The 17,569-nt window shown below is 41.9% G+C and overlaps 1 pseudogene; it reads right to left on the bottom strand.

Annotated features, from left to right (window-relative positions):
• Positions 1-3,623: 3,623 nt before the first annotated feature.
• LOC134601746 (zinc finger protein 436-like) lies at positions 3,624-10,888 on the bottom strand (annotated as a pseudogene).
• Between the last annotated feature and the right edge of the window lie 6,681 nt (positions 10,889-17,569).

Genomic DNA, 17,569 nt, shown 5'->3' with positions numbered 1-17,569 from the left:
CCCACTAAATGATATGGAAAATAATTTGGGGTACAAAGTCGGAACCCATAAACAACTGTGTGCCATACCACCCGACATTTTAAACAGACAAAGAGGGACATTTTAATAGGGTGCAAATGGGGGGGTGGCCAGGGCTGTTTTGAGAAATTTTAGGTGACTTACTTATAACAAGTTATACAACTAAAATGTTGTTTAGAAGAAGAACAATGTATCTCATTTACACAGACTCACTGCTAAAAAAAAAAATGATCGTAGTTTTATAGTTGCTAACATTTGAAAAACATTTCCAAAGACCCTTCAGGTTTAGCCAACACTTTCGAAAGCTAATTTTCTGTGAATGTTTGGCATTATGTATTCATTTTGTCTGCTTATTTTATCTGTTGTTTCTTTATTGTTTATATCTCAATGTTGCAACATTTCAACGGTTTTTTCTGCTTAGTAACTTAGTACAGTTGCTCCACTTTTTTGTGAGTACATTTATTCTACTCACTACAACCACCTTGAAATCAACAGGTGATTGGGATTTATATAACACTTGCCTCAACCTTGGTTTCATTTCGAATTTATAAGCAGCCTCCATTGCTCTATAACCATTCCACCCCATTGTTATATTATTTTTTTGTGTGTTCATATCTTTCTGTTTTATGCTACTGTGTTTTTGCCATGTTCCTTTTTAATCATATTCCATTAATTGTGTGTATTAAATTGAATTGCATTCTTAAGGGGCTTTACTGTGTCCTTCTGGGTGGTGGCAGGGGTTTGTAAAGACGGGCAGAGGTTTTTAGAGATGGGCAGAGGTTTGTAGAGGAGCCAGGGGTTTGTAGGGGGAGCAGGGATTTGTAATGGGTGGCAGGGGTTTGTAAAGATGGACAGAGGTTTGTAGAGGAGCCAGGGGTTTTCTGGGGGGTGGCAGGGGTTGGAAAGATTGTTAGGGGTTTGCAGAGATGGGCAGGGGTTTTGTACGGGGGTGTCAGGGGTTTTTACAGGGGAGCAAGGATTTGTAGAGATGGGCAGGGGTTTGTAGGAGGAGCAGGGATTTGTAGGCGGTGGCAGGGATTTGTAGAGGGTGGCAGGGGTTTTGAGGGGGAGCAGGGATTTGGAGAGGGTGGTAGGGAATTTCTGGTGGCAGGCAGGAGTTTTGTGGGGGCAATAGGGGTTTGTAGAGAGTGGGGACAGGGGTTTGTAGAGAGTGGGGAGCAGGGGTTTGGAAGGGGTGAGCGTTTAAAAGGGGGGCAAGTGTTTTTTTAGAGAGGGGGCAGGGTTTATTGAAGGGGGACAGGGGGGTTGGTAGAAGAGGGGGTGGGATGCAGCAGATTGTGAATGTGCCTAGTATCAGTCTTAAAGGGACTCTCCAGCCAAGCCTGTTTACTCACCTGGTTCCAGTGCCGGGAGCCTCGTGAAGCCGCGCCCCCTATTTCGTCAAAATGATGAAATAGGCGGGCGCGAGCAGGGTGCAATCAGACGCTTCCATTTGGAAGCGTCATTGCTCCCTTGTGCGAATGCGCGGCTTCGCCACACATGCGCACATACTTCATAGGGCGGCATTCATGCCGCCCTATGAAGTCCTGAGCGCACTACCGTCTGACGTGTACAGGGCCTTTTTAGGGCCCTACATGATAGGAAGTCCCTCTGGTGGCCATCTGAGTGAATCAATGTTCTCTGAAAATACAGTGTTTACATTAGATTGCCTGAAGGGAGCTATAGATCTCACCTGAACAAATACATTAAGCTGTAGTAGTTCAGGTGACTATAGTGTCCCTTTAATTAGAACTAAATAAATAAATATACTTATATATTTTCATTCTTGATGTATTTTGATATAAATATATAATATAACAGGCTGATTTTTTTAAAGAAAGGCAGTCATGCTAATATTTGGGTGTTAATGGTGGATTTTCACTATAGAGTCAGGAATACATGTTTGTGTTCCTGACCCTGTAGTGTTCCTTTAAGAAAATCACTAATCAGTGAGGCTAATTGGAAAAAAAAAGTGTAAAGTGTAAAGATTGGACTCTGGAGCAATGGAAGAAGGTCATGTGGTCTGATGAGTCCAGATTTAATCTTTTCCAGAGTGATGGGCACATCAGGGTAAGAAGAGAGGAAGATGAAGTGATGCATCCATCATGCCTAGTGCCTACTGTACAAGCCTGTGGGGGCTGTGCTATGATCTGGGGTTGCTGCAGTTGGTCAGGTCTAGGAACAGCAACACTATATGCCCAAAGAATGAGGTCAGCTGACTACCTGAATATACTGAATGACCAGGTTATTCCATCAATGGATTATTTCTTCCCTGATGGCACGGGCATATTCCGAGATGACAATACCAGGCTTCATCGGGCTCAAATAGTGAAAGAGTGGTTCAGGGAGCATGAGACATAATTTTCACACATGGATTGGCCACCACAGAGTCCTGACTTTAACCCCACTGAGAATGCTTTGCGCAGTGGTCCGACTCTCCCATCATCAATACAAGATCTTGGTGAAAAATGTATGCAGCACTGGACGGAAATATATCTTGTGACATTGCAGAAGCTTATCGAAACAATGCCACAGCGAATGCGTGCTGTAATCAAAAGCTTTCCAATGAAATATTATAGTGTGTGACCTTTTTTTTTTTGTGGCAACTTTATTTTGGCCTGGAAGTGTATATCAACATGTTAAGTTAATTTGAATGACTTGATGACAAAAACTATTTGTTTACCGAGTGAAATCCAAAACTTCTACACAAAGGTATCAACTCTTTTGAAAATAGACACACCAGGGTATTTACCTGTGTCATTCTGACACTTTTGATATAATCATTTGATCACCAATCTCTGTCATAATTATTCTGTCTCCACATATAAAATAGGGTTAATAAGGATGGGAATATCATATATTATGCTAACTTCTCTGTACCTGCACATGTCATAAAGAGATATGTAGAACCAGATTTCCATTTATATAGCGAGCCCCCTATGGCAGGGCCACTAGAAAACAGCCTCTACCTGCAAATAAGTGTAAAAACATTTATTCAGCTCTAAAATAAAACATGTTGTGGGCAACAGCAGGGGCCTATCTTCATCTTGAGATAGGCAGGCTTGATTGCTTTCTTTGGTTTATTTGGTTGACTGTGAAATTCAGTCCTCCAGTTTACCTTTTATAAGGAGAACATTATGCTACAGTTTTCTTGACTATAGGGTGCTCCAGACACACAATCTTTATATTTTTTTTAGCATCAATCATATATTATATGATTATTGCTATTCAGTCCCTGTTTATTTACCTTTTATATTCCATGCATTCTCCTGACATATGCATAACTTACATTTTCAACAAATGTAGAAAATGTGGCTCAATCTGCCTAGTCTTCTCTGACAGTCTCAGCCGAGAGCCACAGCAGCACAGTTCAAATAGAGACAAGGGAACAAGAAATTGAGTTTATATGTCTCTATAAATGTTGTTTCTGCTCTTGCTCAAGATTCACAGAGGAGACCAGACAAGAAGAGCAGAAAGGAAGTGCAGAGATGCCTGAGCCGCAGAAGAAGCACAGGGCCGGCGGCACTGTAGAAACTTAAATAAAATGTAATAATTAGACACATGCAAAATACATTTAATTTCATCTCATACTGTATATAAACATCTTATGTACACAATTTTTATTTTTTATGAATCCGCTGGTGTTTAACAAGAACAGAACTGTATGTAAAGCTTTTGCCACACTCAGTGCAGGTGTACAGTCTCTCCCCTGTGTGAGTCCGTAGGTGTTTGACCAATGAAGATGTCTGTGTGAAACATTTCCCACAGTCTGTGCAAGCAAATGGTTTCTCTCCTGTGTGTGTTCTCTGATGGTTAATAAGCGCAGAAGTTTGAGAAAAGCATTTTTCACACCTGCTACAAGAGTAGGGTTTTTCTCCAGTGTGAATGCGCTGATGCTTCACCAATGCCGAACTGTGAGAAATTTTCTTCCCACAGTAGCTACAGGGATAAGGTCTCTCTCCTGTGTGAGTTCTCTGGTGGTTGGCAAGAGCAGATTTATCAACAAAGCTTTTTGGACACCAGGTACAGGCATAAGGTTTCTCACCTGTGTGTGTTCGCTGATGCTTAAGTAGTGCTGAGCTTTCAGTGAAACTTTTACCACATTCAGTGCAAATGTAAGGCCCTTCCCCCATGTGTAACCGCTGATGCCTTACCACATGAGATCTGCGGATAAAACGTTTTCCGCACTGAGTGCAAGAATATGGCTTCTCGTCTGTGTGTGTTCTCAGGTGGGTTAGCAGGTTTGAGCTCTGGGCAAATCGTTTCCCACATTTACTGCAAGCATATGGTCTCTCCCCAGAGTGGGATCGCTGGTGCCTTGCTAGATGTAATTTGCATATAAAGCTCGTCTCACAATTGATGCACACATAGGGTTTTTCTCCAGTGTGTGTCCTCTTGTGCATAGCAAGCTGGGAACTATCAATAAAACTCTTGCCACATTTACCACAGTAACATGGTCTCTCGCCCATGTGAATTATTTTGTGCCGTAACAAATGTGAGCTACGATTAAAACTCTTTCCACATTCAGTCAACATTTTTTGAGAACATAAGAGGGGAAGAAAAAAGGGAAAAGGGAGGGATAAGTGGAAAAGAAAAAGTTTCTTTACTATAAGAAATTTATTTAGAATTTCAGTATTTGTTAACTTGCAAGTAGAAAATGAGGATCAGAATACAGTTGGTTGTATTTTTAAGAACATTTTAAACTTTTATTGTTGACATTGTCAATATTATATCATTTGTATGTGAAGATATCTACAATATATTTACATGTTCCTCTCTTTCATTTTTCTTGCCCCTTTTCCCCCTTATCTTTGAATATGTGCTGAGAATGGAGGTTCTCTATAAGGGAGTATGGGCAGGTTGTACTTTAAATTGCCAGTGAACCTGCTCGTTTTGGAGGTGACGAACGGATTCATTCCGTTCTTCCGCTCTCCATCTCAGGGTGTTTGCCCATAAGAAAAATGGCCGCGGTGAACACGGAAGTGACGCGGACTATGACACCACGCCACTCCCGATCACCCTAATGGATCACAGGTGAGGTATTCCACCTCACTACAAACAGGAACCCGATTGGACTATGCAATTAAAGGACCGCCCACCGGACGAAAAGACCGGCAGATTTAAAGACAGCAAGATACTGGATACATCAACCCGATTGAAAAAGCCCACATAGCGTGGGTGAAATGCGTCTTGGAGCTGAAGCCATTAACTGGGACTTTTTATTATTACAGGATTATTTTACTATCTTTGATTTTATATTTAAAATAAATTTCCTCTTTTATTACACCCCATTGGCTTTTTATCCTATCTTGCTGCTAAAGAAGGGTAGGTGCCCCCCTCCAGAGGCACCCAAGTCTACCATCTAGAGCCAGGTTCTCATTGGCTCAGAATAAGGTGAGCACAACTATAACTACTGCATGTGCAATTTATGTTGAAACATAGTACACTAGGAGGTTTCTCCTTTTTCTCTCCTCTCCCTGAGGAAACTCATTCCAGCTAAACGGTGCAGTGTCTCCATACGACACTACTGTGGAAGTGATTTGAGCCTGTCCTTTCTGAGGCTCTAATCCATGTGAGTTTGACTATTGAGAAATTATCACAATACTCTTTCACCTACAGACTTACACTATATTGTGTTGTATTTTTCTGTTCTATTTACATGTATCAACATATATCTGAGATTTAACCCTAATCCAGGGTAAGTGTAAACATATAGCGCTCCACTCATTTGACTAGTACGGTCTGGATTTTTATCCAGACTATACTAGACTCACTCTGGTTCATCTTTATATTTAGTGGGGGAAAGAGAGCACCCACTAGAGTGTGTAGCTGCTTCTTATCACTATTATATTTACAAGCGCACTTGACACAGTAATCACCATTGTTTGAAGTGCAAGAGTATCGTTTTTTCCATGCTATGCACTGTGTGGTCAGACGTAAATTCTGATTTATGGATGCTGATGTCATCCCTCACAATAGTTTCATATTGGCGGTTTGCTACAGCCTTATCTAAATGGACAGCTGCATTATCATCCTTGTAAAAGCACTGGCTATACAGTCTGGCAAACTTTAGACCCAGGTATTCACTTCCATGATAATCTCTTTCATCTTGTTTTTCTTCCAAGGTCCTCGTTGTGTCCCATTGCGGTCTGCAAGCATCATTCTCTGCATACCAGTATTGTGTATGGTCAGAGGTAAACAGATCTGTAGAACAAACATGCACACAACTGTTTTTCATCAGTTCTTGTGGTTTCAAGGCTGGCTGAAGAAACAGATTTTAAGAAAATATATGAGTCTGTCATTTGACTTCAATAACAACTGTCATTCATGAATTAAGACTCCTCTCAAAAAATATAGATTGTATTGGGATTTGATCATTGCTATTTTTTTAATTTTAATGTTATGTTGCTGCCAGAAGTGTAACCTCTGTGGCAGTGTCATCCACAAACTCGGAACAAGGGCTCCAGGATGACTAGTGTCAATTCTGTGCATATACTGTTTTCACGGAGGGTCATTCATTGTGTGAGAGCTCTCAACCAATGAATGACCAGCAGGATTGGCATCCAGCTTCTGCAACTCTACAGAAATCAGATGCACGTCACCTGGCATTAGAGGAGGCTTGAAATCTGGCGCCACCAAGATAAGACGCAAACCATTTCAAAACAGGGAATTTTATCATGGAGGGGTGACAATATAGTACTAGCATTATAGCAGGCTATAAAATAAAATAATACATTGATGATGTAATACATTTTCATTCATTTTGCTAAATTAAATTTCTATATTCATTTATACTCTAGCTATGATTACCAGCCTGTAGATGAACAGATTTCTGTGCATTAATATTTTTTCTTCTTCTTTGAAATAGCAGGAAATAAACTATAAAAACACTGCAATGTGATGGGCTTGGAGGTAGCTTCACACTTACAATAATAGATGTATAATGTTATACTATAATAAAGTAATGAAACATATAAATATAAAATGACTCATTTGTGCTACATGTGTTTTTACAGTAAATCATCTATCTCATATTATACGTTGAGCTACATTTACAATCCTAATGAAGCATTTTTTATTTTTGTACAATTCTTTTTATTAAGTTTTAAACATTCTATAAAAACGCATAGATGTAACATGAAAATTGACACATTGTAAATATATATATATATATATTGATATATATATCACATATATATATAACACATCTCTTGATTTTAACACATACATACAAATATTAAGCGATGAGTTTCTATTCAGTCCCCCCTTAGCTATTCACTTTGTGTAAATATAAAAAACAGTTGGAAAGATATAGTTATACTGTATATTATTTTAGGGGGTCAATTCGAGAGGGAAAGTGTTTAACATCGACAATTATTCAGAAACACCGTACACAACACCAAAGAGATATCTCAAACATTAGTGATCTTTTTTATCCATTGATCAATATCTTTCTTACTTTTATCCAATTGATTTATTAATCCTCTTTCCATTTTAAACCGGAATAATAATTGTTCATTAATTAGAACCCAATTAGGCATTATGTCTTGTTTCCAATATCTAGCTACAAGAATTTTTGCTGCTACCAATATATGAATAAGGAACATTTCTAAACTTCTATTGGCATTAATTAGCTCAAAATGTAATAGGACAATTTCAGGGTTAAATAGCAGATCTAAATCAGCGATCTGTTGAATCTGATAATGTACATTTTTTCCAATAATTTTGAATTAAATCGCAGTTCCACCAGATATGTATAAAATCTCCTCTTCCTGCTTTACATCTCTAATTCGCTGTAGTGGTTATGGTGCCACAAGTGCACTGGCACCGCCCCATTTGTAAGTAGTGAAACCATTTTAGAATGGTTTAAATTCTGACCCGGCAGCTCCCCATCTCCACTACTACCGACTAGGGGACCGACCGATTATCGGTCTGGCCGATATTATCGGCCGATGTTCTGTATTTTCGGCAATATCGGTATCGGCCAATACAGATACCGATATTGACGATAATACATACCAGGACCGTCTGGCTTATCATGGGCCCGGCTGTCCTGGTATGCATTATCGGCATCCTGGAGGGCCCGCAGCAAGCTCTTACTTAGCTTCCCAGCTCCCCTGTGTAAATCTTGCGAGTCCTGCGGCAGTCAGAGCGTTGCCACAGGTTACCATGGCAAAGCTCAGTGTGGCACGCAGGCCGCGAGATTTAGACAGGGGAGCTGAAGGGAGTTGCTAGGAAGGTAAGTAAGAGCTTCCTGCGGGCCCCCCCTGCACAGTCCATGCCACCAGACCAGCAGGGAATGCCATGGCCATGTAAGAAGCAAGAAGGGGGACCAACAAAAAAAATATTGGAAAAAAAAATTACAATAAAAAAATCCCCCCCTCATCACATACCTACAGAAACACACACACACACTGCATTCACTATACACACACTACACAAACACACTGCATTCACTATACACACTACACAAACTGCATTCACTATACACACACTACACACACTCTGCATTCATTATATACACACACTGCATTCACTACACAAACACACACAGTACACACACACTCTGCATTCACTATACACATACAAAACACACACTCTGCATTCATTATTTACACACTACACAAACACTCACTGCATTCACTATATACACTACACAAGCACACTCTGCATTCACTACACACTACACAAACACACTCTGCATTCACTACACACACTACACAAACTATACAAACACACAAAGCTCCCCTGTCTAAACACACTGCATCCACTACATGTGGCATGTATATTTTGTGCATTTACCTTTAGAATAGTGTACTTACTGTACAGCACTATTATTGTTATCTTTGTTTCCTTTGGGGTACAAAGGTGTACATTCTCCATACATATTTTCTGTAGATATATTACCTTATATATACACACACACACACTTTTGGGTGCGGTTTCTTTTCTCTCCTTTTTGTGTTCTATCATTTCTGGCTGAGAGTGATCAGCTGACGCTTTCAGTCAATGAGCTAGACCTGCACTGCATTTTTTTAGATCAGGAGCTTTTTGCTCTCAGGTAAGAAGTCAAACTACTTACAGTAGAGGGGAGGGGGCAACAGAGCACTTCTAGGATGCTGTAGTGGGTCTGGTGCTTGGCGTGTTCCTTTAATTTGTCCATACAATGGAACCTCTACATTTACATTAAAAAACAAACAAAATAACAAGGTAGGCATTTCTGCATCATAATTTTTTTTAATTATTAACACTGGCTTCAGCTATGTGATACTTGAACTTTTCTCTCTTGACTCAAATGAAATAAATCTAAATGTAAACTGTGAGGTTGATGATGGAATACTACTAACCTGTGTGTTTGACTAGCATCTTGACTATCACATCTGGTGTTTCATGGACACAGCCTATTTATGAAAATGGACACTCATTACAATTTATAGGAATAATATATATAGTTCCACTGCATTGCTAGATTTAATGGTGCATATCTAGCACCAATGGCCCTGCTTGCAAGATTATAAGTAACGGAGGACGGGTAAGACACAAAAATGGTGGATCAGAAAATCGGACCTGTAGGTGGAAAAGAACACAGTCTAGAAGCTAGACACAGATGGACTAGATTTTATTGGGTGTTGCATTCTCCAGATATTGTACAGCTTAAGACAGTTTGGTAAGATAAACAAAGAGCATTGATATGAAAAGTGGTCGATCATAAGAAGATAGGTTTAGGATAAATTTGTAACCAGCCGCAATAGATGTCTTAATTAAATAATCACTAAATACAACCAGAAAATCTAATCTCAATGAATGGTGCAGTGACCCTGCAGAGTTAAACACACCACACCTCTAGTTGTCATGTGACAAAATGTTGCTCATAGAAGAGCATGGAGTTATTTAGTATAAAAAATAAAGTGGTATAATAAAGTATATCTGACTTTTTAAAAATTACAAATAAAATAAACAATTGAAGCAATTTCATAATATAAAATTATTATAAAAGTTTACCCAAAAATATTGTATCATTTGAAACGCTTATCCTAAATATAAGGGCAGGCGAAAAACAGGTATCAGAAAACGTCATTAAAGGAACACTATAGTCACCTAAATTACTTAAGCTACATAAAGCAGTTTTAGTGTATAGATCATTCCCCTGCAATTTCACTGCCATTTAGGAGTTAAATCACTTTGTTTCTGTGTATGCAGCCCTAGCCACACCTCCCCTGGCTATGATTGACAGAGCCTGCATGAAAAAAAAACTGGTTTCACTTTCAAACAGATGTAATTTACCTTAAATAATTGTATCTCAATCTCTAAATTGAACTTTAATCACATACAGGTGGCTCTTGCAGGGTCTAGCAAGCTATTAACATAGCAGGGGATAAGAAAATCTTAATTAAACAGAACTTGCAAGAAAGAAAGCCTAAATAGGGCTCTCTTTACAGGAAGTGTTTATGGAAGGCTGTGCAAGTCACATGCAGGGAGGTGTGACTAGGGTTCATAAATAAAGGGATTTAACTCCTAAATGGCAGAGGATTGAGCAGTGAGGCTGCAGGGGCATGTTCTATACACCAAAATTGCTTCATTAAGCTAAAGTTGTTCAGGTGACTATAGTGTCCCTTTAAGTAACGTTTCGGTTGCACTGTTGTGACTTACCAAGAGAGCAGAGAGTATAGTAATTATCCAACATAACATCCATGTACAGTATTTTCTCTCTCACTCCTAAAAAGTCCCACTCCTCCTCAGAGAAATACACGGCCACATCATCAAATGATAGGGGAATATAAAACAAACAAAAAAACGGGAGTTGTAATTTGTATGGTGATAATGATGGAGGTAGAGGATAAAATGTATGTGGGTTTCTCTTTACATCCATACACCAAGCTTTCTTGCTTACCACCTTGTTATACTACCCTATGTCTGCCCAGAAACCCTGCTACTTTGTTATTCTGCTATTCTTACACTGAGCTGTACTGCATAATATTTTATTATACTGCGGTCTATCGACCCAAACATCAAGCAGTTCTTCATAGTATTTGATTAATGCTGCTCTGTATTCACCCGGACATTCTGCTATTCTCCACAATATTTTGTTATACTGTTCCCTATCCACCCGAATACCTGCTCGAAACCTTGAAATACTGCTACAGTTACACCCAGACAACCTCTTACCCCGTCACAGCCTTAAAATATTGGCTTGTTAGAGTAGTGATGTCACTGTCTTAGACCTGAGGTTTGAATCCTGGTCAGACCACCTCAAGAGTAAGTGCCCCTAGGCAAGACACATAATATATATCCACCTATCTCAAATCCTCATAGTTTGTAGGCTCATTTCAGCAGGACCTTCTTCACCTCTGAATAGCCCCTTTTTATAATTGGAAAGCACTGTTGCTGCTTTATAAATGCTAATAATAATGAAAGCACTAAAAATATCTATGACATACCTCTTGATAGAAGAAATGTGTTTGCATCTTCTGTTTTTTAATTCAGTCTATGAATTTAAAGGTGACATTTAGCTGTAAAAAAATAACAGAATAAAACCACAAATATCAACACTTTTCTAAAATGTCCAATTCGTAATACAACAATAAAAGGCTCAACTGAAACCAGGAAAGGTACTTCCTAATTAGCAGCAGAATGACCAGAACTTTCATTTGTTAGGTATTATGATGGGCCAACCTCCAAATTGTAGTGAAGTGAATATTGAAAGATAAAAAACGAGGTTAAAAGTGGTGCCTATGGGGCGTGGCTAGCCGTCGGGCAGAATGGACGTGTAAATCGCTGCTCCGGCACATGGGCTCCAAATAATTAACCATATCGGAACAGCATCGGCCCCAAACTACCCTTACCTGAATATATGCGATGTCTCAATCCAAGACAAAGAAGACTGGCGCGAAAGCGGACAAATCTAATTTTTTCGGCCAGAAAGGAGCGGCGACACATGAAACCACGCGGCTCTCCGCGCAAGATGGCGCCGAATATAACAGTGCGGACGGCGCTCAGCATACAATGGAGGAACCCCACTCCCCAGAGAGCCTCACGAAAGATTACTTCGAAAAGGCTATGGAGGCTATGGCGACCAAATTAATATCCACCTTCCAAGCCACCGCAGATCAAATCAAACAGGAGGTACGTGATCTCTCCTCCAGAACCTCGCATGTGGAGCAGACATGCCAAAACCTTGCCTCCCAGCAGCAGGAAACGACGGAGCAGCTGCACAGCCTACAGAAACAAATGGAGGGGATGGAGACACGCATGGCAGACTATGAGGACAGGGCAAGACGAAATAACCTGCGGCTGAGGGGAGTCCCAGAAACGGTACTTCCTGATGACCTCCAAGTTTATGTAAGGGGCCTTCTCCACTCATACGCCCCAAGCATACCGGCAGACATGCTCCTGGTAGATAGGGTACACCGAGTGCCGAAACCGCGGTACCTCCCAGATTCAATCCCTCGAGACGTCCTCCTCCGGGCACATTATTTCCATATAAAGGAAATAGTGCTCAAGACCTACCGCAGCAGGCCGGACCCGCACGAGGACTACCCCACGGTACGCATCATGGCAGACCTCTCCGCGGCTACGCTCAGAAAAAGGCGAGACTTCCACCAAATCACCGCAACGCTCCAAGAACAGGGAATTCGATACAGATGGGGCTATCCTACCAAGATTATTCTCACACGCAACGGAGAAACGAAATCCTTCGCCACCCCAGAGGACGGTCTGAAAGCGTTCAGAGAATGGGGAATACCCGCCTTAACAGACAAAAACCCACAACCTACTGCCAGGCAGATCCGTCGACCTCTAAAGACCTGAGAGAACTGTGTGTCTTACATCTACTGCGATCCCCTATAATGAACACTCTACCTTGATCTCATACGATAAGTACCCTGCAAAACCAATGTTTGCACATGTTTAATTATGTTTAATTATATGCTGGCGACTGCGCATGCTACAGGTTTAGACACCTGCCTATACCTGGTTCAACTATCACTTGTTTAGATGTTCCACAAGGGAATGATATCCCCCCAAATGAAAAAAAAACAAAAAAAACAAAAACAAAACGAAATTACTTATACTGTAACACTCACTCTAGTCTAACGGTGCCAGACGCTACTCACCTCCATATAACTGGGGTTAAAGGTTGATAATCTCTTTAATTAGCATCGATCCAAGGTTGTTGCACATTGTCGGCAACATCGCAGTGGAAAATGTGACACATGATCTTAGGCATCCCTTATGAAGCCTCTCTTCAACACAAGTTCATTCCATTATCTAACTGTATCACTTGCTATGCATTACCTGGAATGTAAGGTTTAAATGTTTACATGTTACTTAATATGTTATATGCCGATCTGTTCAATAGTTTTTCGTTCTCCACAGTGGAGCCCAAATAGCCAACGTTAGGAAGCTCAAGCTCCCACCCCCACAGGTGTGTCAGACGCACCGGACCTCTAAAGTCCTAGTTTTCCTCCTCTCCGCTCACCCGTTATTACCGCCCCCCCCCCTCCTCCACTACCCAACCCACAACGACAACAAGCCCAACCACAGCACCGAATACCGCTTAATACTCCTCCCTCCAAACTCTACAACCCACCAACATGAAAATATACACGCACAACGTCAAAGGGCTCAACACCCCTCACAAGAGACGCATATTACTGGAAGACCTGAAACGTGATAAAGCAGACATAGTCTGCATTCAAGAAACACATTTCGTAACGAACCGTATCCCCACCTTTGCGGCAAATGAATATCCCTTCCAGCTCCACGCGACCCATACCTCCAAATCAAGGGGAGTCTCATTGCTTCTCCATAAAACCCTTACAATAGAACCCCTTCACACCACAATTGATAGTCAAGGCCGATTCATAATACTCCATTGTCTGATTAACAATAACCCCCTCCTACTGGTCAGTCTCTACAGTCCGAATGACAATCAATACAACTTCCTGCACAGAGTGCTTACAAAATTGCCAACCGCCACTAACGGTGGCCAACCGCCTCCAATCCTAATCTGCGGTGATATGAACCACACAATGGACTCGCACATAGACTCCACGCTCTCCGACTCCTCAGACAGACATGCCACGCTTAAACGTAATAACAAAGCCCTTGCGAAACTACTACACACCCATGGTCTCTATGACCTCTGGAGAACACTCCACCCGACAGCCAGGGAATACACATTTTATTCTCACGTCCACAAAACATACTCCAGAATAGACCACATTCTTGCATCGGGACCAATACTCCAACTAACTCAGGACTGCTCGATAGGCAACATAGTGTGGTCAGACCACGCGCCCGTACTACTGGCGCTAGAGGACACTTACCAACATAGGGGCAGGCCACCTTGGCGCCTCAACGATACGCTTCTGAACGACCAAACCTTTGCACAAAAACTCACCCAACAATTGCAAGATTATTTTGATTTAAATGACACTAAAGAAGTTACCGCTACAACCCTCTGGCAAGCTCATAAAGCGGTAATGAGAGGGACATTGGTCAGCCGAGCGTCCTACCTGAAACGCAAACGTGATAGCGAACTATTACGCCTACTAAAAGCACTCCGGGACGCAACAACTGCACACCTTATGAACCCTACCGACGCACGCAGAGATGCCATCAAAACCATAACCGACCACATCGACCGACTAAATCTTGACAAAACGGCCTACATGCTTAACAAATTGAAAATGAAGACGTACACCCAAGGTAATAGAATGGGAAAATACCTAGCAACACTACTCAAACAGCGTCAAGCAAACTCCAAAATACCCTATTTAATAGCTACTACGGGAGGCAAAATACTAAACCCACAAACCATAAATGATACAATGGCCGACTATTACCAAAACCTGTATAACTTAAAAACTGACACCTCGGTACATCAACCCAATGACAAAGAAATAGACATGTTCCTCCGAGGAGCACAACTACCAACTCTGTCACCAAGTCAAGTGCACTCCGTACAAGATGAAATAACCATTCAGGAACTCGTGGAAGCCATACAAGCTCTCCCACCCGGGAAATCGCCAGGCCCGGATGGCCTAACCAACCTATATTATAAAAAATTTGCATCACAACTGGCCCCTCGCCTGAAAAATATGTTTACCCAAATACTAACTACTGGCACTATGCCACAGGAAATGCTGATGGCACATGTTGCCACACTCCCGAAACCAGGGAAACCACCGGATAGATGTCAAAATATGCGGCCAATATCCCTATTAAATACAGACGTGAAGCTCCTTGCAAAAATATTCTCAAACAGGCTTGCACCCATTATACCGACCTTAGTTAAAGGGGACCAGGTGGGATTTGTGGGAGGCAGACAGGGGGCTGATGGCACGCGTAAAATATTAAACATGCTGCACGGACTGCAAGGAGGGAGGGTCCCAGCTGTACTGCTCTCTTTGGATGCTGAAAAAGCTTTTGATAGGCTCCACTGGCCCTTTCTCCTTGCGGTCCTCCGGAAATTTAACTTCCCACCCCAATTCTTAAAACTAGTCGAAGCAATATACTCAGCCCCAACCGCCCGAGTAGTAAATGGGGGATTCATCTCCAAGCCGTTCACTATCTCTAACGGTTCTCGACAAGGATGTCCACTCTCGCCCCTACTTTACATCCTGGCACTGGAACCCCTAAATCAGATTATAAGAGACAACCCGGACATCCATGGAGTTAAGCTCAAGGGACGGGAATACAAACTGACAGTATTCGCTGACGACATCCTTCTCACTTTAGAACAACCCCACATATCCCTCCCGAACTTCCACAAACTTCTCACACAGTACAGTCACTGTTCATATTATAAATTGAATGTAGCTAAAACATTGGCCTTGAGTATCAATGTCCCGGCCCAAGACTTAGCACGACTGAAAGCCAACTACACATATGACTGGAGACGAGACCATGTAAAATTTTTAGGCATTAACTTTACCCCCACACCACACTCACTATTTAAAGCAAACTATACTAGACTACTTAGCGAACTTAGAACGCTTCTGCAAAGCTGGAAAGGGAAATTCATCTCTTGGGCGGGTAGAATTGCCTCGGTAAAGATGGTGGCTCTACCCAAAATCCAATATCTATTTAGGACGTTACCACTAAAACTCCCACAAAATTATATACGAAATCTACAAGACGCCATAAACAACTATGTATGGGAAGGCAAAAGGCCCAGAGTAGCAAAAACCACAATGCACAAAACACCTGCCAGAGGAGGGATGGGCTTACCGGATATACAGGGATACTACAAGGCGGCTCACATAGCTCCCCTGCTGGCGGCACCTCACCAACGTGAACCATTAGCGTGGACAGAAATAGAGGCTAACTATGCAAACAGCCTTCCCATCTCAGTACTGGCCTGGCTACCCAAACCACACAGACCAAAAACAGATGGCATGCTACCCACCACCAAGCTCACTTTAGCAGTATGGGACAAATACCGGGAACGCCTCGGGAACAAGACACTGCCCTCCCCTGCCCTCCCACTTGAAGCACTGAGACTCCTTATACCAGACTTCAATTACAAAATCTGGAACAGGCACGGAATAAAAACATTATCGCAATTGCTAGCAGACTCCCACCTGAAATCGTTCTTAGACCTTAAAACCGAATAAAATCTACCCGCCACGGCACTATTCTCCTATCGGCAAATGTTGTCTTGGCATGCCACACACCCGATGCCACAGCCAACTGATAAAACTGACACACGCTGGCAGAAAATAGAACAGATCTGCACATCAACCAAGCCAGTTAAGAAACTGATCTCTACAATCTACGCATCGATACTAACTTTATCCCAAAGGCACCCCCCTTCCTTCATGGAAGCGTGGGAGAAAGACATTGGCCACAAAATTTCCGAAGAACAATGGCACACAATTTTTTTTTTTTGTGTCAATCAATTTTTATTCAGGTATCAAAGGTAATAACAATAAGCATAGTAGGTACAAGTTATGATCTGTACAGCGGTGACATAGTTAAACAGTTAGACTTGAGGTTTGCTCTCTGCTTACATTAGTGGGGTAGGTTAGATGTTATTCAGGTTCATCTAGTCATTCAATCTTGAATTGAGGTCATGTTCCGGTATGTAAGAACACAAATTTTTTGGGGGGGTAACCCTCCAGACCAGGTTTCGACCCATTTCCATATACGTCAGGGTTTGTATGTGAGTGCAAAGGGTTAAATACCATAAAGGTGTGTGCTATCCTGTGCTAACGTTCTAGTGGGTGCGTGAGGTGGGGTTTTAGGGTAGGATTCCCCTAGGGCAGCTTTCAGCTAAGTTCAGGTATTGGTTAGGCCAAACATGCGAATAACTGCCTGCGGTAACTGTCCTGCAGTCTGCCCAGCCTCCGTCCCTATAGTATGTTTCTCAGTTCCTGTACCTGTCTGGGTATTGTGTCTCTTGGCTGAGTTGTGTTCTGACGTGACAATGGGCAGTCCGACCTCTATCAGAGCCATTTCTCGACCTCCCTCTTCCAGTTGGTCTGTCGAACCTAACTGTACCGCAATTGCCAGGGGCAGTCCTATCGGTGGGAGGTGGTAGCTTAGG

The sequence above is a fragment of the Pelobates fuscus genome, chromosome 3 (assembly GCF_036172605.1).
Source record: "Pelobates fuscus isolate aPelFus1 chromosome 3, aPelFus1.pri, whole genome shotgun sequence".
Lineage (NCBI taxonomy): Eukaryota > Metazoa > Chordata > Amphibia > Anura > Pelobatidae > Pelobates > Pelobates fuscus.
Note: the sequence above shows the minus strand (reverse complement) of the source record. Positions and strands in the feature narration are given on the sequence as shown.